The sequence below is a fragment of the Callorhinus ursinus genome, unplaced genomic scaffold (genome assembly GCF_003265705.2).
Source record: "Callorhinus ursinus isolate GAN/ISIS: 27379988/994484 unplaced genomic scaffold, GSC_fseal_2.0 scaffold48, whole genome shotgun sequence".
In the NCBI taxonomy this organism is placed as follows: Eukaryota; Metazoa; Chordata; class Mammalia; order Carnivora; family Otariidae; genus Callorhinus; species Callorhinus ursinus.
In genome coordinates this window covers 7,795,072-7,821,747 of record NW_027397110.1, presented here as the reverse complement: position 1 = coordinate 7,821,747, position 26,676 = coordinate 7,795,072, and the positions used below count along the sequence as shown (strand labels likewise).

The 26,676-nt window shown below is 41.4% G+C and overlaps 1 protein-coding gene across 1 annotated transcript in view; it reads right to left on the bottom strand.

Annotated features, from left to right (window-relative positions):
• The window catches only part of MRTFA (myocardin related transcription factor A), a 193,561-nt gene extending 169,731 nt beyond the window's left edge, over positions 1–23,830 (bottom strand). Inside the window, 1 exon segment of the mRNA XM_025882234.2 lies at positions 23,690–23,830. The gene's annotated coding sequence lies outside the window, so the exon portion shown is untranslated.
• Between the last annotated feature and the right edge of the window lie 2,846 nt (positions 23,831–26,676).

Below are 26,676 nucleotides of genomic sequence, written 5' to 3'. Positions count from 1 at the left end.
ATACAGTAAACATATTTTCTCTTCCTTATGATTTTCTTAATAACATTTTCTTCTCTCTAGTTTACTTTATTGTATAAATACAGCAGTTAAAACATATATAAAATATGTGTTACCGGTAAGGCTATGTTTTCAGTAAGGTTTCTTTCTGGTCAACAGGCTATTAAGTTTGGGGAGAGTTAAAACTTACATATGGATTTTCAACTGCACAGGACTCAGTGCCACTAAGCCACCCGTTGTTCAAGGGTCAACTGTAATTATAAATTTCTCTAAGTTAAAAAGGAAACAAAGGAGGGGCTCTGTGGGCAGAAAGTATTTTTTAGATACGGTGGTAAAGAAAGCTGAAAGAACTATAGTAAAACCAGCTGATGATAATGGAACTGACTGAAGGGAAAAGGGATATCAAAGAAGTAGTGAGAGCAGTATAGATAAAGCATGCATACAATGTAGGTCATGGGAAGAAATTTGGATTTCATTCTAAATGCAACAGGAAACCATGGAGGGAAGGGTTCGAGGCAGAGAAGTGATGTAATTCAGCTTGTTTTTTGTTTTGTTTTGTTTTGTTTTGCTTTAAAGATTTGTCTGAGAGTGAGAGAAAGAGATCACGAGCAAGGGGGAGGGGTAGAGAGAGAAGCAGACGCCCCACTGAGCAGGTGGGGTCAAGGACTCGATCCCAGGACCCCTGGATCATGACCTGAGCCAAAGGCAGCCCCTTAACCAACTGAGCCACCCAGGTGCCCTCAGCTTATATTTTTAAGATCATTCCTGCCACTTTGGGGAGAAGGGATTAAAAAAGAATAATAATTTTTACCAAGAAGAACTGTAGATGAGTAAAACCAAAACACCAAAATTTTGGCCAGTGGAAATCATCTCTGCAATTCCAATTCCAACCTAAAATATTTTAAATTGCTATTCAGTCCAGGCTTCACCTACAGGTTTGGGGGGTTTTTTTGTTTTGGTTTTTTTTAATGCTTACAACTAATGGGTCATGACCTCTGAGATCTCTGGAAAACAGAAACAAGCCCAGATGCCTGGAGGTTAGCATTCTTCTCATTCTCCAATTGCCAGAGTCAGATTAATTTTCATTTACTCATCTCCTATTCCACAGTCAGCTTCTTGACTGAAAGGGAGTAGGGACTTCCTCCAGTGTTTCAGGCAAAAAATAAGCTTTACCAAATATCTGATAAGGAATGCATGTAATTGCACAACCTTTCTTCTCACTGCCAACTATGTTCCAGGTAGGATGAATTCCACTATGAAAACAATTCTAATTTTCCTATCCAAATTTGCCAGATCTTAGAAAGCCACCTGAAGCAAATCCACTTAATTCTGCTTTTAAAAAAAGTTTTCTCATTCCAAAGTCTGAACAAGAATACATTGCTAATAGCATTTGCAATTGATAAGGAAAAGAAAAATAAATTCCATTGTCAATCCCTGGGGCATGTGGCTAACAATCTCAATAAAAGCACTAACACACTAAGTCATGCACCAAGATTTTTTTTTTTTAAGATTTTATTTATTTATTTGACAGAGAGAGACACAGCGAGAGAGGGAACACAAGCAGGGGGAATGGGAGAGGGAGAAGCAGGCTTCCCATGGAGCAGGGAGCCCGATGCGGGGCTCGATCCCAGGACCCTGGGATCATGACCTGAGCCGAAGGCAGCTGCTTAATGACTGAGCCAAGATATTTTATTCAGTATTTAAACATCAGACTGGAAGAAGTGAGAGCCAGTACCAACATCTGTAGAATACCCACGAGATTTCTTCACATGATTTCACTCAATTTTGATAACATCCCTACAAGTACACCCCCATTTTGTTGATGAGGACACAGGCCCAGAGAAGTCGACACTAGCACCGCGTCACCAAATGTTAAGTGGCTTCCAATGGCCCATACTCTTTCCATTAAACAAACGTTTAAATAAAGATCTAAATTATAGAAATTCTACATGACCAATGTTCTAATAGATAAAATAAGTTTATATACGTATGTGTATGTGTTTCATTTGGAGGCCTAATCATCAACTGTAATATCTTTCAGTGGGGAAAGCATGTAGGATTCCTACTTGGAGACAGACCACTAGAAAACACCTCCGAACAAAAAGGGAGTTTGTGGCAAGCTATCACAGTTATTTGTTATTTTTTTTTAAGATTTTATTTTTAAGTAATCTCTTTTTTAAGGTATTTATTGATTTATTTATTTGACAGGGAGAGAGCGAACACAAGCAGGGGGAGGGACAGAGGGAGAAGCAGGCTCCCCGCTGAGCAGGGAGCCCAGTGCAGCTGGATCCCAGGACCCTGAGATCATGACCTGAGCCAAAGGCAGCCGCTTAACAACTGAGCCACCCAGGCACCCCAAGATTTTATTTTTAAGTAATCTCTACGCCCAATATAGGGCTCAAACTCACAACCATGAGATCAAAAGTCACATGCTCTTCCAAACAAGCCAGCCAGGCGCCCCAAGTTATTTGCTCTTAATTAAGCCAAAGGAGCTCCTCCTTAAAGGCAGCATATACTTTCTTAGGGCTTCAGTGACTACAATGAGTCCCTAATAAAAGCTATAGGGAGACTCATGCACAAGGACCGTTCCCAAGTCCAGGAAAGTCTGTAAGTGATTTAGGGTTGGTGACAATGAGTAACATGCACATTCAAAAACAACCATTCGATCAACAAAATCAAAGACGGCATAAACGAAAGTACCTAAGCGTGGCTAGCAAACAGATACTTAATAAAAACTAGTTTCTTCTACTCTCTGCTCTAAGTTATTTGTATAAAAAATAATAATACTAACTGTGCTTAATGGAGCCATAACATCTTACCTAGCTGGGCAAAGTGGTAAAATGTTCTTTCTCTCAAACCCAGACAGGCTGAGTTTGCCTATCTGGTCCCACATTTGCTAAGAGCAGAGACATAACCAGCAACATCTCAGAAGTCGGAAGTCTTACCAATTATTTTATTTCCTCCATCAATCAGCAGCACAGCAAACAGACAGAAAGGTATCTTCAAAGTCTCTCCAACAAGTGAGTACAATACAACTCAGCAAAACCACCAAACTACCATTGCAATCTACATTAGAATCTGCATTTCTCCACTTCTACGCCCACTGAGTGGTCAGACACAACCTGGCATATGAAATCATTACTAAACACCTTTCACTAAAGCAACTATTCTTTCACTAAAGCAACTTATTTTTCAACTATTTCAATGATTTAATTTTTGAAATGAAATGATCTTTTCTTTAAAAAAAATTATTTTAGGGGCGCCTGGGTGGCTCAGTCGTTAAGCAGTTGCCTTAGGCTCACGTCATGATCCCAGAGTCCTGGGATTGAGCTCCACATCGGGTTCTCTGCTTGGCGGGAAGCCTGCTTCTCCCTCTCCCACTCCCCCTGCTTGTATTCCCTCTCTCGCTGTCTCTCTCTCTCTGTTGAATAAATAAAATCTTTAAAAAAAAAATAATTTTAGGGGCACCTGGGTGGCTCAGTCAGTTAAGCGTCTGACTCTTGATTTCAGCTCAGGTCATGATCACAGCAGGGTCATGAGATCAAGTCCCGCTTTGGGCTCCACACGGGGCATGGAGCCTGCTTAGGATTCTCTGTCTCTCCCTCTGTCCCTTCCCCCCCTCTAAAAAAATTTTTTTAAAAAGTTATTTTAAGTTAATTCTATCATTTAGACGCTTCTGAGATTCAGACTCTGGGTTTAACAATCTACTGTAATTAAAGCTGAGATACTATAAAGTGGTAGTGATTGCTGGAGTGAATACAGTCACAACAGTAAGGATCAAATGAAAGTTACGGGAGTGCCCTTAAGGGGTCATCTAACATAATGCTCTTATTTTACAGAGAAAAAAAACTCAGGCCAGAGAGATTAGACAACTTGTTCCAATATTATGTAACTTCGGGGCACCTGGGTGGCTCAGCTGGTTAGGCGACTGCCTTCGGCTCAGTTCAGGATCCTGGAGTCCCTGGATCGAGTCCCACATAGGGCTCCCTGCTCGGCGGGGAGTCTGCTTCTCCCTCTGGCCCTTCCCCCTCTCATGTGCTCTCTCTCTCATTCTCTCTCTCTCAAATAAATAAATAAAATCTTTTAAAAAAAATATTATGTAACTTCTTAGTGACAGAATGAGGATCTTTAAACCCCAAGCCCACTGATGCCCTGTTGGCCAGCTGACCTCTCTCTAATAATATTAGCTACAACTCATCAGATAATTACAATGTGCCAGGTGCTATACTAAGGGTTTTACAAGTGTGATCTCATTTAATCTCACCACAATCCTATGAGGAAGGCATCATCAAGCCTATTTTATACATGAGGAAATCAGAATTCAAATCCAAGTCTGTCTGATGCCAAGTCTTTGGTTTTAACCATTACGCTATGTCTACATTCCATTCATTCATTCATTCATTCATCAAATACTCACCAAGGAAGTGTAACATGTCAGATATTATCTCAGCGCAAGGGGTACTAGTGATGAAAATGGACAAGGTCCTTGCCATTATGGAGTTTATAGTAACAAGTTAAAATAATCATAATAATAAGCCCTTCAGGGATGACTGATAATTGCTGTGGGGAAAAACAGTCATATGATAATACCAACAGAGACAACACTATGCTACCCGTCATACATGAAATCACTAAACATGTACAACACTACCACCTCACACCAATTAGGATGTCTACTATCAAAGAACAACAACAACAAAAAAAAAAACACCCACACACAAAATAACCAGGATTGGTAAGGATGTGGAGAAGTTGGAACCTTTGTGCACTGCTGACAGGAATGTAAAATGAAAGTATATTTAATCTTGGGATAGTGAAAATGACTAAAGAAGATTCTGAACTCACTGAAGATAAGAGGTATTTGAAACAGGATATTCTGAATGGCAGATAAATGAATGTCCTTCTTTAGTTTGATATTAATTCTAGCTTGGGCTTAAAAAGAAACAGTTCTGTCAGAGAAATCAGAGAAATCTGTCAATGAGGACAATAGATTCTCTCGAATTAAAATAAACTACCAAGATTACACACATATGCAATTCCAATATCCACTTTTTTCCTCATTCCTACATTGTTAAATTTCTCTCAGTCCCTCTGACGTCTCAGCACAGAGACATACTCTGACTACTATACAGGTAAAGGCGTTCATTAAGCTCTCTTACTGGACTCAGATTGCTTCTGTGGGAACTGCCTCCTCTTAAGTTTCTGGGCTATTATCAGATAGAAGCAACTCTTAATTTCCCTGGCTTCCTTTTCAGGGGAATGTGCCAAGGAAAAATGAAGGAGAAAAGACCTGGGTCCACAGTTATCTAAAGTACTATACTTTCATCTATTATGGACTCTGTACTGCATGTTATTCAGCTTCATGCTAGAATTTATCAATCTTTATTTACTCAACTCACTTGGTAAACTCTTACAATAGATACATGGAGGAAAATAAAAAGTTATCCGTTAGGAGCAGCTACTATCCCTCAATGAACTATGATATTAACAGGAAGAAAAGGTCTTAAAAAAAGAAATGTGACATTGAAAAAAGAAAAATTGGAAAAGAGCACTATAGGGAGAGGAAAATCTGAAAACAGGTTTGAGGTCAGATGACTCATTATATTAATCAAGAAGAGTTGTTTTGTAAAGGAGGTAAGCCTGAGGCTAACTTTAAAAAATGGGCAAGGATGGGGGCTCCTGGCTGGCTCAGTTGAAGAGCACACAACTCTTCATCTCACGGTTGTGAGTTTGAGGCCCACAGTGGGTGCAGAGATTACTTAAATAAACTTAAAAAAAATTCCAAACACCATTAAAAAAAAAAAATGCACAAGGACACAGTTCAGAGAATTAGGAGGAAGAAAGCTGTTCAGAGAATTCAGGGTAGCCTGATCACAGTCAAGAAAGTAATAATTATCAGGACAGAATTATGACCAGTGTTTTTAAAGTTCTGATTGAAAAAACATGTAATAATTCTGCTTGGTGACCTATAAAAGTCTACATAATCAAGTCTGATGAAGACAGCATACAACTACAGACTAACTAAAGACCAAGAAACAATGTGGTTCTAGCAACCAAGTTAGGTCACTCATCCCTCACAGACTCTAAATCAGAAAGGAAGAAATCTGCCATTTCTATAGCTGTACCAGAATGATATTCTGAAATGTTTTCCTCCCTCTGAGAAGTTATAATGAACAGAGTCTATTATTAAGCTCATGCTATTTTCCACAGATAGCAGTGTAAATGTACCAAAGAAACGGTAGCTGAAACAGATTCTAAGCAAGAGCTTATCCAGCCTTTGTTTTTTAAACTGAATGTTAATTTCACATATATAATCAAGGGACATTTGTGTAATTCTTCAGAGTTAACAATTACTTTATTTAGGCAGGGTTTTACATATGGTAGATGCTCAGCAACTATTTGAATGACTGAATAACCTCATTTGTACTCAAGGTACTACTGCCAAGAGAAGCCAAATTAACTCTGTAAAATGACTGAAGCTGGGAAACCGCAGGAGGATGAAGAACGGGGTACTTTCTTACAATGGTGCTGTGATTATTCGTCCACCCACTCATTCAACAGAAATCTGAAGACCTATTACGGGCCAGGCATTTTTGCAGTGTGCACATGTGTTGGGGGGTACATAGATCAGCTGTTAGATACTGGTTGACGTCAACCAAATTTGGCATACAAACACCTTGTGTTTAGTCCACAGAATGTTGACCAACATTTTTTTTTTTAATCAACTTTGATGTATACTCTACTTACAATAAAATGCACCCATTTTAAGTGTACAGTTCAATGAGTTCAATGAGTTCTGACAAATGCACATTCTTGTGTAATCACCACTCACAATCAAGAAAAAAACATTCCCATCACTCATGTCTTGTTGTAGTCAATCTCCCCCACCCTCCACTCCAGCCATAAGCAACCACTGATCTAATTTCTATTACTATAAATTAGTTTTGCCTATTCTAGAACCTCAATGTAAATGAAACCAATATATGGGGCCCTTCGGTGGCTCAGTCGTTAAGTATCTGCCTTTGGCTCAGGTCATGATCCCAGGGTCCCAGGATCGAGGCCCGCATGGGGCTCCCTGCTCAGCGGGAAGCCTGCTTCTCCCTCTCACACTCCCCCTGCTTGTGTTCCCTCTCTGTCTCTCTCTCTGTAAAATAAATAAATAAATAAATGAAATAAATGAAACCAATATGGAGCGCCTGAGGCACAGTCAGTTGAGCATTGACTCTTGGTTTCCGCTTGGAGCATGGTCTCGGGGTCATGGGATCAAGCCCCACTTCGTTCCACACTCAGCATGGAGTCTGCTTGGGATTCTCTCTCCCTCTCCCTCTGCTCCTCCTGCTTGCGCTCTAATAGATAAATAAATCTTTAAAAAATTTATTTAAAAAATGAAACTGATATAAATGAGTGTTTCTCACTTCTCTCACTCAACATACTTTTTGAGATTCATTCACATTGCTGTATCTTTAATTCACTGTTTAATCCAGTTTGCTTACCTATTATTCACCTATTCATAGTATTTGGGTAGTTTCCAGTCTTTGGCCATTATGAATGAAACTGCTATGTACAGGGGCACCTGGGTGGCTCAGTCGTTAGGCATCTGCCTTCGGCTCAGGTCATGATCCCAGGGTCCTTGGATCGAGCCCTGCGTCAGGCTACCTGCTCAGCAGGGAGTCTGCTTCTCCCTTTCCCACTCCCCCTGCTTGTGTTCCCTCTCTCACTCTCTGTCAAATGAATAAATAAAATCTTTAAAAAAAAACTGCTATGTACAGTCACATGATCTTTCTGGGAATCTATGTTTTCCTTTCTCTTGGGTAATTAACACCAAGGTGCAGGAATGCAAGGCTGCATGGTGAGTATGTATTTAACTTTACAAAAAACTGACCAGCTGTTGTACTATTTCACACTCCCACCAACAACATACATGAATTCCAGTTGTTTCACATCCTCACCAATACTTGGAATTGTCCATATTTTTTTATTTTATCTTTTCTGGTGGGTTTATCTATTCTAGTGGGTTTATCTATTCTAGTGGGTATGAAATGGCATTTCATATAGTTTTAACTTGTATTTCCCTGACGACTAATGATGTTGAGCATCTTTTCACATGCTTTTGGACATTCAAATATACTTTCTTCTATGAAATGTCTATTCAAATCTTTTGCTCATTTTTAGTTGGGTCATTTGTCATATTTTGAGTTTTAAATTTTTTTACATATTCTAAATATAAATTCTTTGATAAATGTATCTATAGATAACTACATATATATATGAAATTACATATATGTGTGTATGTGTATGTGTATAAATATTTCCTCCCAGTCTGTGGCTTACCTTTTCATTTTCTTACAGTGTCTTCTAAAGAACAGGTTTTACCTTTGATAGGTCTGACTTACCAATTTTTCCTTCCATAGTTAGTATTTTTATTTCCTAAAAAATCTTTGCCTACCCCAAGCTCACAAGTATTTTCTCATAATTTTTTCTGTAAGTTTTATGGTTTTAGTTTGTATGTTTAGGTCTATGAGCCTTTTCAAATTAATTTGTGTGTATAGTGTGAGATAGGTACTGAGATTCATTTCTTTACATACAAATATCCAATTGTTCCAGCAACATTTGTTGAAAAGACTACCCCTTTCTCTACTGAATTACGTTTAACCTTTTGTTAAAAAATCAACTGACCATACGTGTCTATTTCAGCATTCCCTACTGTGTTCCAATGATCCACATATCCATTTTTACACTAATACCACACTGTCTTGATTACTCTAGCTTTATAATGTCTTGAAATCAGGTAATTTAATTCCTCCAAGTTTGTACTTCCACTTCTAAATTATTTTGGTTATTCCAGATCCTTTACATTTCCATGTGAATTTTAGATTCAGAGTGTCAATTTCTAAAAAAAAATTCTGCTGAGATTGATTGTGAACACACTGAATCTTTATAGATTGTTTTGGGAAGACCAGACAACTTTACATTACTGGGTCTTTCAAACCATGAATGTGATATATCTCCACATATTTAAGTCTTCTTTAACTTCTCTCAGCAATGTTTTGCGATTTTCAGTCTAAAAATCTTATATATAGTTAACTAAATTTGTTCCTAAAAAACCTTTTTTAAAGATTTATCAATTTTAGAAAAAGAGAGAGAGAACAAGTGGGAGGGGCAGAGAGGAAAGAGAATCTCAAGCAGGCTCTGTGCTAAGCACGATGCAGGGCTCTGTGGTGAGCCCTGCTGAGCATGATGCAGGGCTCTGTGCTGACGATGCAGGGCCCAATCTCATGACCCAAGATCACAACGTGAGCCAAAACCAAGAGACGTATGTTTTTGTTTTTTTTTTAAGATTTTATTTATTTATTTGACAGAGAGAGACACAGCAAGAGAGGGAACACAAGCAGGGGGAGTGGGAGAGGGAGAAGCAAGCTTTCCCCTGAGCGGGGAGCCCGATGCAGGGCTCGATCCCAGGACCCTGGGATCATGACCTGAGCCGAAGGCAGACACTTAACGGCTGAGCCACCCAGGTGCCCCCAAGAGACGTATGCTTAACCGACTATACCAACCAGGCGCCCCAAGACACTTAAATTTTAAATTGGTTGTTAATATTGTAAAATAGAGAAAATTTACCATTTTAAAAAAATCCAGATTTCTGGCTTCCCTTGGAAAAAAAATCAGAAGATCAGCAATTGTGGGCCTACACTCCCACATGTCAACAATATCCTAGAACCAAAAAGTGGCAACGTCTTTAGACAGGGCATGTCCTCTATAATTTGCCACAGTCTTACCACTCATTAAAAATCCCTGATCTACCCAATTCCATTCATTTAAGTTACCTGCTTGGAGCCTATATCCAGTGAAACACTTAGGGGAAGAGGTAGGAGTATAATATAATTATAATCTGCATTTTTAAACTCTGACTTCAGTGTGGAGAATTGATTAGTTAGGGTCAGAAAGAACAGAAACAGTAAAACTAGGTAAGAATTTATTGATGTGGTCCTGGAGAGATCATGACTTGGACTAGCTAGAGTGACTTCAGTAGAAATAGGAAGTTGGCAAATAAGATTTGTCAGTATTTCTGTAGTGATTACCAACCAAAACTGATGACGGAATGGATGTGAGCGGAGAGAGGCAGATGTCAAAGATGACCTGTCAGATTTCTGGCTTGTGTAACCAGGTGGACAGAAGTGCCATTTACAGAAATGGGGAACCCTGGAGCAGGAACAACTTCGGCAGTCGGAAAAGAAGGCTAAGAATTCAACTGGGAATATAAACTTGAGATGTCCATGAGACCTCCAAGTGGAGGTGGCAAAATTAACTCTGTTCAAAAAATATGGGAATACACATCTGGGAATCATTACCAGACGAGTAGTTTTTAAAGCTAGGGACTAGATGAGATTTCCTAGAGATAAGATAATAAGAGGGTCTGAGGCTAAGTCATGAGAAGGTCCCATACTCAGAGGCCAACAAGAAGAGCTAGCAAAAGAGACAGAAAGTATAGCAGGAGAGGTAGAAGGAATGAACAAAGTATTAGATGAAAAACTAGGAGAATAATGTCATACCAAGAATATAAAATGGCTCTAAAAAAGGTGATCAACTATGTTAAATAGCACGAGAGGTAAAATAAGAATGAAAGTGGCTGTCCCTTCATTCATTAATCTGTTCAAAAATATTTATGAAGCACCTAAAATATGCTAAGTACTGTTGGTGTTGAGGATACAGCAATAAACAAAATCCTTCCCCCTGTAGAGACTATAATCTAGTGGGAGGAGACAAACAAAAACCAAATACATGTTGGGGCGCCTGGGTGGCTCAGTTGGTTGGGCATCTGCCTTCAGCTCAGGTCATGATCTCACGGTCCTAGGATCAAGCTCCACAGCAGGCTCCGTGCTCAGCAGGGAGTCTGCTTGTCCCTCTCCCTTTCACCCTGCCCCTTCCTCCTGTTCATGATTTTTCTCTCCCAAAATCTTTGGAGAAAAAAAAAAATACACGTCAAGTCCTGTGGAGAAAGTGACACAGAATAAGGGAAATAAGGACTGCCTCAGATTAAGGAGTAAGGTGGCTTTTTTATATGTGGTGGTCTCTCTAATAAGGAGACATCTGAGCAAAGATCTGAAAAAAGTGAGGAAGTAAACCATGCGGAGATTTAGGGAAAGAGTATTTCAGGCAGAGAAAAGAGCAAGCACAAAGACCTGGTATGACCCAGGAACAGCACGGAATCCAGTGGGATTATGGCAGAGTAAGCAAGGGGGAGAGTGGCAGATCTAGAAAACAGATCCTAAGATCTATAAACTATGTGAAGAGCAGATCACAAAAAATCAGAACAGAAACAGGGAATTCAGTTCAGAGGAAGCTACTGCAGTAATCCAAGCAAGAAATAATGATGATTATGTGATGGTCAGTTGTATGCGTCACTTGATTATGCTACCGTCCCCAGTTATTCAAACACTGTTTCTGTGAAGATACTTTGTGTATGTGATTAATATTCATAATCAGTTGACTTTAAGTAAAGGACAGTGTTCTAGATAATCTAGGTGGGCCTGATTCAATGAGTTAAAAAGCCTGAGGAACAGAACTGACGTTTCCCAAAAGAAATTCTACCTGTGGATAGCAACTTCAGCTCAAGACAGCCTAGCCTATGAATATCATATCTGCTTAGCCAGGCCCTACATCATGTAAGGAATAAATCCTTACAATAATCTCTTAATATGTATCTCCTACTGCTTCTGTTTCTCCAGATGAACACCAATACAGATTTTGATATCTGGAAGTGTTCTGTTTAACAACGTAAAAATGTGGAAGTATCGGGGCGCCTGGGTGGCTCAGTCGTTAGGCGTCTGCCTTCGGCTTAGGTCATCGGGCCAAGCATGTCTCTGCTCCGCGGAGAGCCTGCTTCTCCCTCTCCTACTCCCCCTGCTTGTGTTCCCTCTTTCGCTGTGTCTCTGTCAAATAAATAAATAAAACATCTTTAAAAAAAAAATGTGGAAGTGTCTTTGAAACTGGATAATGGGTAGAGGTTGAAGAATTTTGAGAAGCGTAATAGAAAAGCCTAGGTTGCCTTCAACAGACTGTTGGTAGAAATATGGACATTAAAGGCACTCCTGATGAGAGCTCAGAAGGAAGTAAGAAGCAAAAAAAAAAAAAAAGTAAGAAGCACAGTAGGGAAAGCCTATACTGTTTTAGAGAATACGTATGTCATCATAAACAGAATGCTGGTGAAAATGTGAACATTAAAGATGCTTCTGGTAAGAACTCAGAAAGAAATGAGGAACATTATTGGAAACTGGAAGACAATCCTTTTTATATAGTGGCAATAAAACTTGGCTGAACTGTGTCCTATGGTTGTGTGAAAAGCAGAATTTATAAGTGATGAACTTGAATATTTAGCTTAGGCAATTTCCAAGCAACATGTTGAAGGTGCAGCCTAGTTTCTTCTTGCTGTATACAGTAAAATGCAAGAGGAAAGATAAATTGATCGGTGAAATGTTAAACAAAAGAAACCAGGACTTGATGATTTAGGAAATCCTCAGCTTATCCAGACCACATAAAACACTAAAGAAATGCATTATTAAAAAAGCACTGCTGTGAAAAGAAAGCCAAGGATGTGGCTGGACAACCCTTTCCTAGCGCTGAAGGTACTACAAATATAACTCGGGGATCTCCTCAACCAACCATCTAAAGAGAAGCTGGGAATAGAATGAGATATCCAGGAAATATCTATGGAGAACCCTCTTGTCTAATGATAAGAATCCCCAACACATACAAAGGAGACCCACAAGGCTTCTGAAAATGTTACATCAGCAGAAACACTGCCAACTTGGCCTAACAGAGAAAGAAAGAGAATGAAATAAAAGAAGGCCACTGAACTACCAAAATTCTACAGGCAAGAAATAGTCTAATAAAACTACTCAGTTGCAAACACATACTATCCTTCAAGAAAAGTTAGGATAGATACCAAATGCAAAGGCAACAAAAGTAAAAATAAATGAGTGAAACTACATCAAACTAAAATGCTTCTGCACACCAAAGGAACCTATCAACAAAATGAAAAGGCAACCTACTGAATGGGGGAAAATATTTGCAAATCATGTATCTGATATGGAGCTAATATCCAAAATACATTTTTAAAAAACTCCACAACTTAAGGGCAAAAAAACAATCTGATTAAAAAATGGGCAGAGGATCTCAACAGACCTTTTTCCAGAGAAGACATACAGATGGGCAACAGGTATATGAAAAGATGCTCATCATCAGGGAAACCCAAATGAAAACCACAATGAGACACCTCACATCTGTCAGAATGGCTATTATCAAAAAGACAAAAAATAACAAGTGTTGGTGAGGATAGGAAGAAAAGGGAACATTTTTGCACTACTGGTGGGAATGTAAATCTGCACAACCAGGATGGAAAACGGTATGGAGGAGGCTCCTCAAAAAATTAAAAATAGCACCACCATACGATCTACCACTTCTGGGTACTTACCCAAAGAAAATTCGAAAAGATGAATGCACCCCCATGTTCACTGCAGCATCATATACAATAGCTAGAGATGAAAACAACCTAAGTATCCACTAAGGGATGAATGGATAAAGAAAATGTGGTATATATATTATTCAGCCATAAAAAAGTGAAGGGGAGCAAGGTACAAATTTCCAGTTATAAAAATACATAAGTCATGGGGATGTAATGTACAGCATGGTGACTATAGTTCATAATATTGTATTGCATATCAGAAAGTTGCTGAGAGCAAATCTTAAAAGAAAAAAATTATACTTATATATGGAGACAAACTTATTGTGATCATTTTGCAATAAACAAATATCAAATCATTACAAAGTACACCTGAAACTAATAATGTTATATTTCAATTATAATTTAACTTAAGAAAGAAAGAAAGGAAGAGAGAAGAAAATTAGAGCTAAGCCTTGAGCCCAGAAGCCACAGTCATGGGCTCAGAGCATGGAGTCTAAAGCCACACTGGATTACTCCCAGGCTTTGAAATGTAATGAGATTTTCCCTGCTGGATCTTGAAACTGCTTGGGACCAGTGACACACTTATTCCTTGCATTTTCTCCTTTTTGGAACAGGAGTCTTTACCTGTCCCACCACTGTATTCTGGGAACATATAACTTGTTTTCTAGTTTCACAGGTCCACAGATGGAAAGGATTTTTCCCCAAGATGGATCATACCCAGAGTCTCACATATACCTAATCTGAGTAAGTTATATGATGAGATTTTGCACTTTTGAGCTAATGACATGTAGATGAGATCCTGAGCTTGAGTTGATGTTGCAATGGATTAGGATTTTGGGGAATGTTGGAATGGGATGAATGTACTTGGCATATGGGACAAATGTGAATCTTTGGGGGCCAAAGGATAGACCGTGGTTAAGACTGAAAAATGGCACCCTAGACATACCCACATTTTCCACATCCTAGACCCTGGAACTTGTGAATGTTACCTTAAATAGCCAAAAAAAAAACCCCAAGGGGGGGAAATCTTTGCAGATGTGATTAAATTAAGTATCTTGATATGGGGAGATTATCCTGGATTATCTGGGTGAGCCCTAAATGCAATCACTTATCTTTATAAAAGGGAGACAGAGAGAGATTTGACAAACACAGAGGTGAAAGAGATGTACACAGAGATCTGAAGATGCTGCTCTTGCACACTGAGGTGATACTGCCACAAACCAAGGAATGCTGGCAGCCACCAGAAACTGGAAGAGGTGAGGAACTTACTCTCCCCTAAAGCTTCCAGAAGGAATGCAGCTCTGCTGCTGACACCCTAATTTTGGCCCAGTGAAACTGATTTCAGACAACGGGGCTTCAGAACTCTAAGAGAATAAATTTGGGCTGTTTTAAGCCACCAAGTCTGTGGTGATTTGTTGTAGTAGCCAGCCATGGGAAACTAATCTGATGGCTTGAACAAGGATGATTACAATGGAGGTGGTGAGAAGTGATCAGATAAGAGATATATTTAGCAGACAGAACTAGCAGGATTCACTGATGGATTGGATATGAAATGGGAAAGGAAGAGAAGATGATGCCAAGGGTCTTGCCTGAATAATTGTAAGAGTATCCATTTTACTAAGCTTGGGACAACCCACTAGCTCACCAACACACAAGTCAGTGGTGGCCTCACTGAAAACTGTTTTGGTAGAATTTGGGGCTGGACATCAGATTACAGACAGGAAATCCAGAGTACTAGGATTTTATAGTATTATAATTTACTTTGAATATTATCACACTTTCTGGTTGTTATTCAACTGTTCATTACCTTTCCTTTTACCTAGCTCCAATCGTTAATGGACCAAATATCAAGTAAAAAGTTGATTAATTCTCAAGTGGGCCAAAGGAAGTAAGTTCAGGACACTGTCCTTTAAGGCAACGGAAGACAGGGGAACGGGAAGGGGTGGGTGACTTTCATTCATTCAACCAGTATTTATTGAGCATCTATTATATCCCATGCCAAGCACAATGTTAAATGCTGACAAAATAGCAATGAAGAGACGGACATGGTCCCTGGCCTCATGAAGTTTATAAGAAAAACATAAATAATTATACAATCATTTAGCTGTAATTGTAGCTACTGCTACAAAAGAAAAATTCTGGGTGTTATGAAAATTAACATGCACAGAATGCCTATTATGTGCTAAATGCTTTATATGTAGCTTATTTACCTCTCACAACTAAACTATGAGGAAATAGAAGTTTGGCAAGATTAATTCCCTTGCCCAAGATCACACAGCCAGTGAGCAGTAGAGCCAAATTGAAAACAGGTGCATTCAACTCCGAACTCATCACTACTACCTCCGAAGAGTAGCAAAATCTACTATGCCTTTTCAAAAGAAAACAAAGAAGTGGCCAGAAGAGGTAGAAAGTCATACAGGTAAAGTTGAGGATCCTCGCTCTAGAAAAGAGCTTTCTAAGCTCACTTGATGGAGGTGAATTTTGGAGGGTATTCAAAAATCGCTTAACACTCTCCAAATAGAACAAAAGGTTACACTATAATTAACTCGGTTTTATTTAGGCACCCAACAGGTTATTAAACATGTTGAAAATAAAATGTCATGAATACCTTGTCCAAACTGTACAGGTCATGCCCAGTTTTCATACAAATTGTTTCTGCCAGGCTCACCTTCAGAATCAGCTTCAGGTAAAAGTGAAAGGGGTTAAAAAAAAAAAAAGTCAATTATGCCTCAGAGTGACTGATTGAGGAAAATGACTAAATAATTATTTTACTCAATGTATACAAAGATTCATGACAGATATTACACAAATGAGCCACACCACCCTATGATGTTCTACTGCATAAAGGAAAGCTTCAATTTATTTAATTTCAAGTCAAATCACTAATCTATGATCTTCATTGTATTCTTGGTTTCCTATTCCCACCATTCCAGGTCTCCGCCACCCTCCCTTGCAAAAAAAAAAAATCTGAACAGAAAGGAAATGTCAACTATAATGTGAAATGATCCACTGAATCTACAAAATGGAGAATTTAAAATACCACATCTCTGCCTTCCATGCCACCTTAGGGCATTAATCTGGAATATTAGATTTAAAGAGTGAAAAGCTCCTGAATGGAAGCTTTAGTGCAACTGATTTTCCATAAAAAGTGATTATCCCAAGTAACAGAGATAAGAAAGAAAATGGTCCTTACCTTTCATTTCTAAATTGTTTTGGAAGGCAAGACAGTACAAGGCAAATTTAAAAACACTACTTTAAATACATCCCATCATATAGAGGCACCTGGCTGGCTCGGTCAGTAGAGCATATGACCCTTGATCTCTGGGTCATGAGTTCGAACCCCATGTTGGGTGTAGAGCTTACTTAATGAAATAAATAAATAAATAAATAAAAATCTTACCAAAAAAAAAAGTACATCCATCATATAACAAAATATAAAGTCAACAATAAAGCCAGTTTCACCATGAAATCCTAACACCACTCTCATACCAAAATGCAACACAGTGTGTCCTAAAATATGAGGAGAGGACAACTTTCCAAGTTCCTGTAAATTTTGTGGTAGTGAAAATATGTACAAATTAACCACGATTAGGAGACTTTGGCATCACTTATGCCATTTACAGTTACAAAGATAAGTGAAACACTGACAAAATATGTTTAAAATTTGGACACTATAGTACATCCTTATTTAGTACTTACTGAGCAATTTAGGATGTGAAATCACTACTATAGCTTTCAGGAATAGCAATAAGATACATATAAGGAATACTGCAAAGAATACTTTGAAAGCTACAACACCTTGATTACTACCATAAAGAATTCTCAGCATACTAACATTTTCACAAACTATGCAAAAGAAGTGAACAGGAACATTTACTGAAGGCAAAGTTAGGCACTTCATACACATTATTATAGGGAGTCAGTATCTTTTTTTTTCATTAATATAATGTATTATTTGTTTCAGGGGTACAGGTCTGTGATTCATCAGTCTTACACAATTCACAGCGCTCACCAGAGCACATGCCCTCCCCAATGTCCATCACCCAGCCACCCCATCCCTCCAACCCCCCTCCCCTCCAGCAACCCTCAGTTTGTTTCCTGAGATTAAGAGTCTCTTATGGTTGGGAGTCAGTATCTTTTAATTCAAAAACAGACCTGAGGGGACACCTGGCTGGCTCAGTTGGTGGAGCATGTGACTCTTGATCTCAGGGTTGAGAGTTCAAGCGCCACATGGGGTGTGGAGCCTACTTTTAAAAAAGAGAGAGAGAGAGAGAAACACTTGGTTCAAACCCTGATTGCAATCTTCCTAAATTAGTGAATCTCTCCAAGCTTCTTTCCTCATCTACAAAATGGAGCTAATACTTACTTCACAGAGCTGGTGTGAAAATTAATGAGGTAGCACCACAATGAGTTCACTGTGACTCCATGATCCTTATAACTACCTCATGTTGTAAGAATCATTAACCCCATTTTATAGATGAAAAAACTAGTCACAAGAAGGTTAAGTGGTGAGCCTATGGTTACACAGCTGATAATTGTCAATACCTAGCTCTGCTCGTGCCCTTAAACTTGACATGTTACTTCACTAGTTATTTTACTCTCATACTACGAAGTTTATAATTTTTTTCAAGTTACACCCATTATATGTTAAATCTTGATACCAGAACAAAAGTTTTTCAAAAAATAAAAATCACCCATAATTCCCACTTACACTTTTAGAGGTCAAAGACCTGTAAGTAGCCCATCTATCTTCAAATTCAGTAACAGAGTATACATTCCAGATTTCAAATTGAGCTATGCAAATTACTTGTTAGCAGGACTCATAAACAGGGAATTATTTCTAAAAGCATTTGAATAAAAGTGACTAGGGAAGCAAACAAATCAGATATGCCACAAAAGTAAAAATGTGGTATCTGAAGAAAAGACATTTTCACAATGCTCAATCTTCCAAAGATTCTGCAGATCTTCATTATTACTATGTGAGCCAGCCACAAACACAGAGTGAAGAATCTGCCCAGGCTCAGCCACTAGACTGTTGTGGAACTTCAAAGCACTTAATTTCTCAGGGCCTCTGTTCAACTAAACAGTGAGAATTGGACTGGAGTCCCTGAACCGCAGGACTGAAGGCGACTTAGGCAATTTGCTCCACCCAGTGCACCCTGGCAGAGCACCCAATTCCTGCTTTAACACCTGCAGAGACATGGAGTTCAAAGATCTTCCTCTTCACAGAAGTGACAGACTTAGTGTTAAGAATCAATCTCTGAGGATTCTTTTGTGCCTCAGTCACAAAAGTGCTCACTCTGGTATTTTTACTATGGGTCTTGGTTCCACCACTAAGCTCTCCTGAAGATGCACCTTTAACTGCTTTTGGCTAAACCCATTCTGCAGATAGAGGGCCCAGTAATTTAAAGAGATGACAGACAAGAGAACACAAGATACCCTTCACAGGCAACTGTGCCTCCTGAGGTATTGTCATAACTGTGGAGTTCAGCTAAATAAAATCACTGGTTCACTCTACTGATGAAATAAAAACTATCTAAACATAAGTACTCGAACTGGAAAAACTGATGCTGAAGGAACAAATGACTACATTTAAATGATTACATTTAAATGATTGACATTTAAAAGCCTCTGAATACTCACATCATTCACATTCATTCATCTCTGACTGTAACCTCATTCACCCATGGTCAGTTCTATGATAATGATGATGCATGTGAACCTGTTCCAAGGACTTGGCATATTTTTAACTTATTTAATCTTTATGGCAGCAATATAAAGTAGCCACCATTATTATCCCCATTTTATAGAGTTACCAAGATGTGGTTAAGAGTATCACAGTCCCACACCCAAGGTCACACAGCTAGCATGTGGTAGAAGTAGGATTCCGACCCAGGAAGTCTGGCTCTAGTATTTATGCTTTTAACTGCTTCTCTATCACTCTGACAAGTTACTGTTCTCCTCAATATCAGAAAAATTACCCCACCCTCACCTTACACACAGAGATCAAGCGTTTGTCCCTAGTACCAATGCTGGCCTAGACTACTTACAACATCTCATACGGCCCCAATTCACTTCCACATATTAGCCTACCATTTTGAGGGCACAGAGTAAGCACCCAATAAACACCTGTGAATATCTGTTAAAAGAATTAAATCTTACCCAATTCCCTCATTGTCCTAAACGTAACCTTTCCCTCCTCTGAATCCTTCCCTCCCCTCCCCCAGCACTTTGTACCTTCTTCCAACACTTTTTCTATTCGATGCTACCCACTGTGGTAGCCAGCCTCCAAGATGGCCCCCAAGGATTCTCACCTCCTAGTATTCACACCCCTATGTAATCTCTTCCCACAATACGTGACCAATAGAATACTGGAGAAATGATGGTATGTGACTTCTGAAGCTAGGTCATAAAAGACAACGCAACTTGGTCTCTTGGATTACTTGCTCTGGGGGAAGCCAGCTGCCATGCCATGAGGGCATTCAAGTAGTTCTATGAAGGGGCCCACATGGAGAATGGAGACCTCCCACCAACAGCCTACACCAACTTGTCAACAATCTGAGTAGCCACCTTAGAAGAGGATCCACCAGCCTGTCTTCAGATGACTACAACTCCATATGACATATTACTGCAATCACTTGAGAGACCCTGAGATTGAACCACTGCTCAAGCTGCTCCCAAATTTCTGAATCACAGAAACTGTGAGGGATAATAAATGTTTACTGTTATCTTAAACACTAACTTTGGGGGTAATACATTATGCAATACTAGCTAACACACCCAGTCTCTGAAACTGTAAGTTCCCCAGAGCAGACACTGTTTCCTTGATTCTCAAAACTCATGAAGGCCTTTAATAAACTGTGCCTATATTTGAATGGTGTCAGTGGGCCCTTCCCTTTGTTCAATGTTCCTTTTCTTCCAAACTATAACCATTCATAAACTACCTATATGGTAAATGCCTGTGGCACTTCATCCGTAATCTGTCAATGTCCTCCCTCTTTTCTTTCAAAGACCTTCTGAAATATAACCTCCTGACCAAAGTTTTTTTTTTCAGATGGAAATGTTCCTATGTCAATTCTAACTATCAACCCTAGCATTTACATAAACATACCACTCACTGTATACATTCACATTCATCTTTTATTCAACAAATATTTACTGAGCATCTACTATGTCCCAAAATTGCTTTTTTCTTTTTTAAAGATTTTATTTGTCAGAGAGAGTGCACAAGCAGGGGGAACGGCAGGCAGAGAGGAAGCAGGCTCCCCGCTGAGCAAGGAGCCCATGCGGGACTTGATCCCAGAACCCTGGGATCATGACCCGAGCCGAAGGCAGACGCTTAACCAACTGAGCCACCCAGGTGTCTCCCAAAAATTTCTCTTGAGGCTGAGAATAAAAGAAACAAATTGCCTTTGTGGAGCTTACAGTCCACAGTGGGCTCTCTAAATATAACAATCCCTGTTAATATGATTTCAAAATTCTAATTTCCCCTTTTGTAAAAATTATTCAAAACCATTTTACCCCTTTCATTTTCTATTTAATTGGCCATACATCTGCACATCCCTTATACACTTATTAAGCTGTCTCAATAAAAGTCCATACCTGTTTAAAAGCTTTGTTAGGTGCCCCATACAGAGTCTGTATGTATCAATGTCTTCCATTAAATGTTTCCATGAACTACACTTTTTAGCACTGTCACACTTATAAAAGAAATACCATTTGATAGCCTTTACAAGTTTTAGCAACTCTAAATCAAATATGAACATTTATTTCACAGAAAGTAATTTGTAACTGATGTAGTAAAATAACATAGCTGGAACTGTCTCATTTCATTTATATTTATTTCCACAGTGTTAAAAGGGAAAGAGCGTACATACTTTTAAGTCAGAAATTCAAGTCCTGGCTCTGTCACTAACTGTATAACTTTAGACAAATTATTTAACTATGCTGAGCCTCAGTTTTCCTGTCCTAAAGTGGAGGTAAAATCTACCTCATAGGACTAATTAAGTAGTAACATTAAAAGCCCAGCTTAATGCCTATTACATAGTGGGCATCAAGAAACGTCAGTTTCCTTCCCCTTTCCTAGGGCTTATATCTGCGGTCCGAAGATCTATTCAGGAAATCTTTCCAAGCTCAGTTACTTCTGTTTGGAATGATCTTCCTCCTTCATCTAATGAGTTAAGATTCAACTCAAAGGCCACTTTCTCTCTGAAGTGCAAAGGAAAAGCTCCCTTGACCCTCCCATACAGTTCTGGAGTTTATTTCAATGTGTTAAAATTATGTCACTTTCTGCCTCACACTAGACTCGAGCTCCTATGAGCAGGGACCACATCGCACTTATCCCGATAACCTTGGCTTTTAGAAAAAACACCTGGCAAGGCACTTGGATGGCTCAGTCCGTTAAGCATCTGCCATGGGCTCAGGTCATGATCTCAGGATCCTGGGATCGAGCCCCGAGTTGAGCTGCTCAGCGGAGAGTCTGCTTCTCCCTCTACCTCTCCCTCTGTGCCCTCTCACTCTCAAATAAAATCTTTAAAAAAAACAAAAAACACCTGGCACGTTTTGGCAAGGAACAAGTTTACTGAATGAATGAATTCATTACTTTAGTACCCAAAGCTAGTAATGAGTGACCCAAATCTTATGGTTTTGCTCTTTATAGGCTGAGATGCTGTTTCATACTTCTTTTGAATCCCTTCCTCATAGCACTCAGTAGAGGACTAAGGATGTGGAAAGTCTGCAATAAATACTTTTGGATTATGGGATACATCTTACTCTTCCATCTCACGATTTTACTCTAAATAAAAAACTTAACCAAAGAAATGTGACTTGTGAAAGCCTTTCTAAACAGGGTTCTCTTCTTAACAGTCACTGGCAAAGAAATGAAGCCAATGCTAGAACGGACTACAGTCAGTTTTCCTTTGCATCTGTTTTTGAAAAAAGCAGTAATTAAATCATTTCACTAAGAAGCTATCATAAAGCCCTTTGATTCACTATGAAAATGCAAATGACATTAGACAAAACTTAATTTAATAATTTTCAGCCAAGGGTTCCCCACCCTGCCGTCCCGGGGCTGTGTGCCAGCTGGCTGTACCATCTCCCTCCTGGGAGGTGGCCGCTTTTCAACAGTAAAACTGCTTAAGTGAAATGTGTGGTTTTGGGGGTCCTCTAACATAAAACACGTGAATTTCACTTTTTACTGAAAATAATGAGTATGTTACAGGCTTTGGCTTCAGGTAGAAAGATCTTGAAAAAAATCTCAAAAGCTGGCAACTTGGGGGCATTTCAGACTTCTTATGGACTTCAAAGTACGTAAAAACACATGAAGCTAGGTATAATTTCATTATCACATTTAAGTGACATCCTTCACATTCCCCCAAACGCATACCTCATGCCAAGTACAGCTGGTAAGTAGTCAAGTGTCCACCAAACTGCCTTTCATTTATGCTACCTAGACAATGGTCAGAAAACTGAGACCCTGACAAAGCCAAGTTGGGCTGGTGCTTAAATACAAACTGATCTACCCGTCGTTCTCAGCTCACAACGACCCCATGTAGTAGGTTTTATGCCCATTTTCCTGATAAGGAAACTGAAGCCCAAGATGACACGGCTAGCGAACGGCAGGTTGGAGAGTTTGACCTGAAAGCTCCAGCCCTAGCTACTAGAGCATCAGTGCTTTCCTGCGGTACCGGCCAGGGTGGGAGGTGTAATCAAAGTATCCTGACAGACACTTTGTTGGAGGATCAAGTTCTTGGCTGTCAAGTTCCAAATCTGCCAGAGCCCTTGCACCTGGCGGCATTCAGGATGCAAACAGCGGCATCAACAAGTCCAGGTGAGGCTCCCTTGCCTGGGTAATCCTAGGACTGCACATGGACCCTGAGGGTCTGCACAAGATAAAACCGTGCCGGGGAAAGCGCCCGAGACCGGGTCCCTGCAGTCAAAACACACCCTGGCGCAACGGGTGCGGGACCCCCCCTCCCCGCACTCCCCCACCGGCGCTGCCAGGCCAGGCGGCTCACAGGTGCATGGCCGCGCCCCGGGCCGCCCGCCCCGGCTGGGCGACCCCGGCCCGGAGGGAAGGGACGGGCGAGGCGAGCGGCGGCGGGCTGGGGGCCGGGCTGTGAGGCCCGCGCAGCACGACCCTGAGGGCGCGCCGCGGGGTCGCGAGGAGAAAGGATGCTCGGGGCGGGGCCGCGGTGGGGGAGGGGGTCCCCTGCCCGGACTCTCACTCACCGCCTCGCGCTCCTCCCAGCCCGGGCTCCGCGGCGGTCCCCCTCCGGCTCTCACCGCGCGCCTCCCCTTCCGAGGCTCAACGTCTGGCCAGGGTGCACGGAGCTGGGAAGAAGTCTGCGCAAGCGGAGGGCGTGTGGCGAGCGGAACCGAGGGGGTGGGGAAGATGGAACGGTCGCTCTCGCCGCCGCCTCGGACACCACAGACACGGCCGCCGCCGGCTCCTCTCAGCCACGGAAGCTGCGGCCCCTCCCACCACACCCGCCTCCCACCTCCCACACTGCCCCCTGGAAGAGTGACAGCGGCATTGACCAATCAGAGGCCTTGTGGAGGCTGGGACCGGAGAACTAAAGGGAGGGCGGGAAGGGAGGGGTGCGAAGGAGGCGAGGACGGCGGCGGGACTTCCTGTGACTGACGGCCGGGCGCGGCCAATGAGCAACGAGAAGATGACCTCATCGTCAAAGGAAGTCTGGAACTGGCGGAGCTGCGGCTAGGAGGTGGGAGGAGGTCGGCGACGTGCCGGAGGCGGGGCGCTGGGGGCCTTAAAGAGGCCGAAGCCCATTGGGCCGAGGGAAGGGCGGCGGCGGACCCGGCTGCCCCTCGACCAGTTGCCAAGGGGTCAATGCCGCGGGCCCGTAACTGCCTTAATCTTCCTGACCCAACCCGATCTTCCAAAGGGGCTAAAGGGTCCTCGCCTGGGCCTCGTAAATTGATTACTTCACTTTCACGCGTCCCAAAAGGAGGCACAATAAACTCCACATTGGCTCGGAGCCCTGAATTCCCGTTACAGCCCCCGCCCCACCGAGGCCCGTCTCCTCGTTTCTCTTGAGTCAGTTTCCCCTAGGGGAAAAGGGAGGATACTGACACCTACCTGCCCCTCCCTACCTGCCTAGAATGTTGAGATCATTAACAGCAAAGTGCTTGGGGCCTCGAGAAGAAAAGGGGCTGAATGAACCCAAAAGCTTCTCTCCGGAGACTCCAGGAGGAGCATTTGTAAAAGGGAGGGTTTCACTAGGTGACTCCCGACGACTCTTGCAATTATAAAATTCTAAAATGCTGATGTCCTACTCTTTCTGGCATCCACTCATGTAGCAAAGGGGTGTGTGTGTGTGTGTGTGTGTGTGTGTGTGTGTGTGTGTGTGTGTGTGTGTGTGTGTGTGTGTGTGTGTGTGTGTGTGTGTGTGTGTGTGCGCGCGCGCGCATGGTCGCGCGGATCCGGATCTCCTGCCTTAGGCGCAGAGGCCACACATGGACCTGGTGCAAGACTTCAACAAGGAGAAAGCAAACTTATAGGGAGAGAGAAACCCGTAAAGCGAGGTCTGCTGTGGGAAGTGCCTTGGTGCAGGCAGGCCATTTGCTCTCCCTCCTCCCGCAATGGGAGGGAGTCCAGAAAAGGAGAAATAACTCCAACTTGGCGGGTGGAAAAGAGGGGGAAGTGCTTTCCCGGGGATGGTGTTGCGCAGCAGGGTGGGAGGGAGGACTAACAGTAGCTAGAGGAAGAAGGGAGCTAGGACATCCTTCCAGGTTTGGGGAGGAGCAGTGCCAAGGCACAAAGACCGAGAGGGGGCAACTCACTTTATATGTTCCAGCGTAAATTCTTACTACGATCCCCTGATCTCCCCCAGAGTTCTCCCAGGACTGCCTATTGGTGTAACCGTCAGAGGAAGGGCAAGAGAGAATGCCTCCTTTTCTCTCCTCCAATAGCTGCAAAAGCCAAAGTGGGCCCTGGGTATTCCCAATTATTCATCTGTAAGTCAGCTTCAAGTTCAGTGCCCCTGTGCTCATCACAGAATCTTGGAGTTCAGCAGGATCCTTGTGGCCCCTTAGTCACACACCTTCCCCCCAAGGCGAGAATCCTTCCACAAAAGACCAGATAAAATTATTTATTCAGCAAATATTTCTGGAGTAAGACACTGAGGGGGTGCTTTCACCAAACTGGGGGGAGTTAAGGCTGATGATGAGGTGATTACAACGCCAGGCAGCATATCCCCAGTGTCATGATTAACAAGAGGACACGGAGGTGCACCTCAGAGGAGAAAGTACGCTGGTTTGAAATTGCTGGGGTGGGGCAGATTTCCCCAAGACAAGACTGGGGTGGGGCAGTCCAGATAGTGTCTACCTAGACCCAGCCTTTACGAAAAAGCCAAAGCAAGAAGGAAGCACAAGCATATTTTATTAGTCATGGTAAGAGTGATAAGCCTATTCCTGGCTTCCCAGGCATGGCAAGCTTACCACCTCTCAAACAGACCTGTTCCTTTTCTGGACAACTTAAATTGTAATTATTTTGTATCTATATGCATGCATAAGTTGTTTATTTATTTACACATATATGTTTTATGGATAATCTACATCCCTCTAATCTCTCAGCCTAGGTCCTATTTATCTCCTAAAGCTTCACAGAAACATGTCTAATACCTCTTCATCATGACAACATTCCAAATATTTGAAGATGACAAATATACCTTACATACCTTCTGCCCATCCCCAAAACAATAAGGATAAAGTTGCTTTTTTATTTTGCCAGATTATGGTTTCCATCCTGATGACTTCATGTAGACATCTTTCAGTCTGTCAAGATCTATTGGGAACGTGTGTTATTTTTGTCCTTCCAGCAAACATTCTCTTTCTTCTGGTAAGGGGAGCCTCATTTCCTCTAGGGAACCGGTCCTCCCCACTGTCGGTCCATATGGCTGCCATGGGGCTGATTCATTACTCATCTCTCCAGGGACAGCACCCTGCCAGTCCTGACCAATCAGAGCACTGCTTCCCTCCTCCCTCTGCCCCCCCACCACCATTTGCAATGATTGATTTAGGGAAATGCATGTGGCTCAAGGCAGTCCAATCAGAAGGAGTCCTGGGACCTTTGTGGGCACTACCAATATGGAGAAGTTTCCTTTACACTGAGGCTGCTAAACTATCTGGCTCATCCCCTGGAGTTGACCAGGAGGACCATGAAAAAACTTGCTCAAGGATACATAAAACCAGTATGA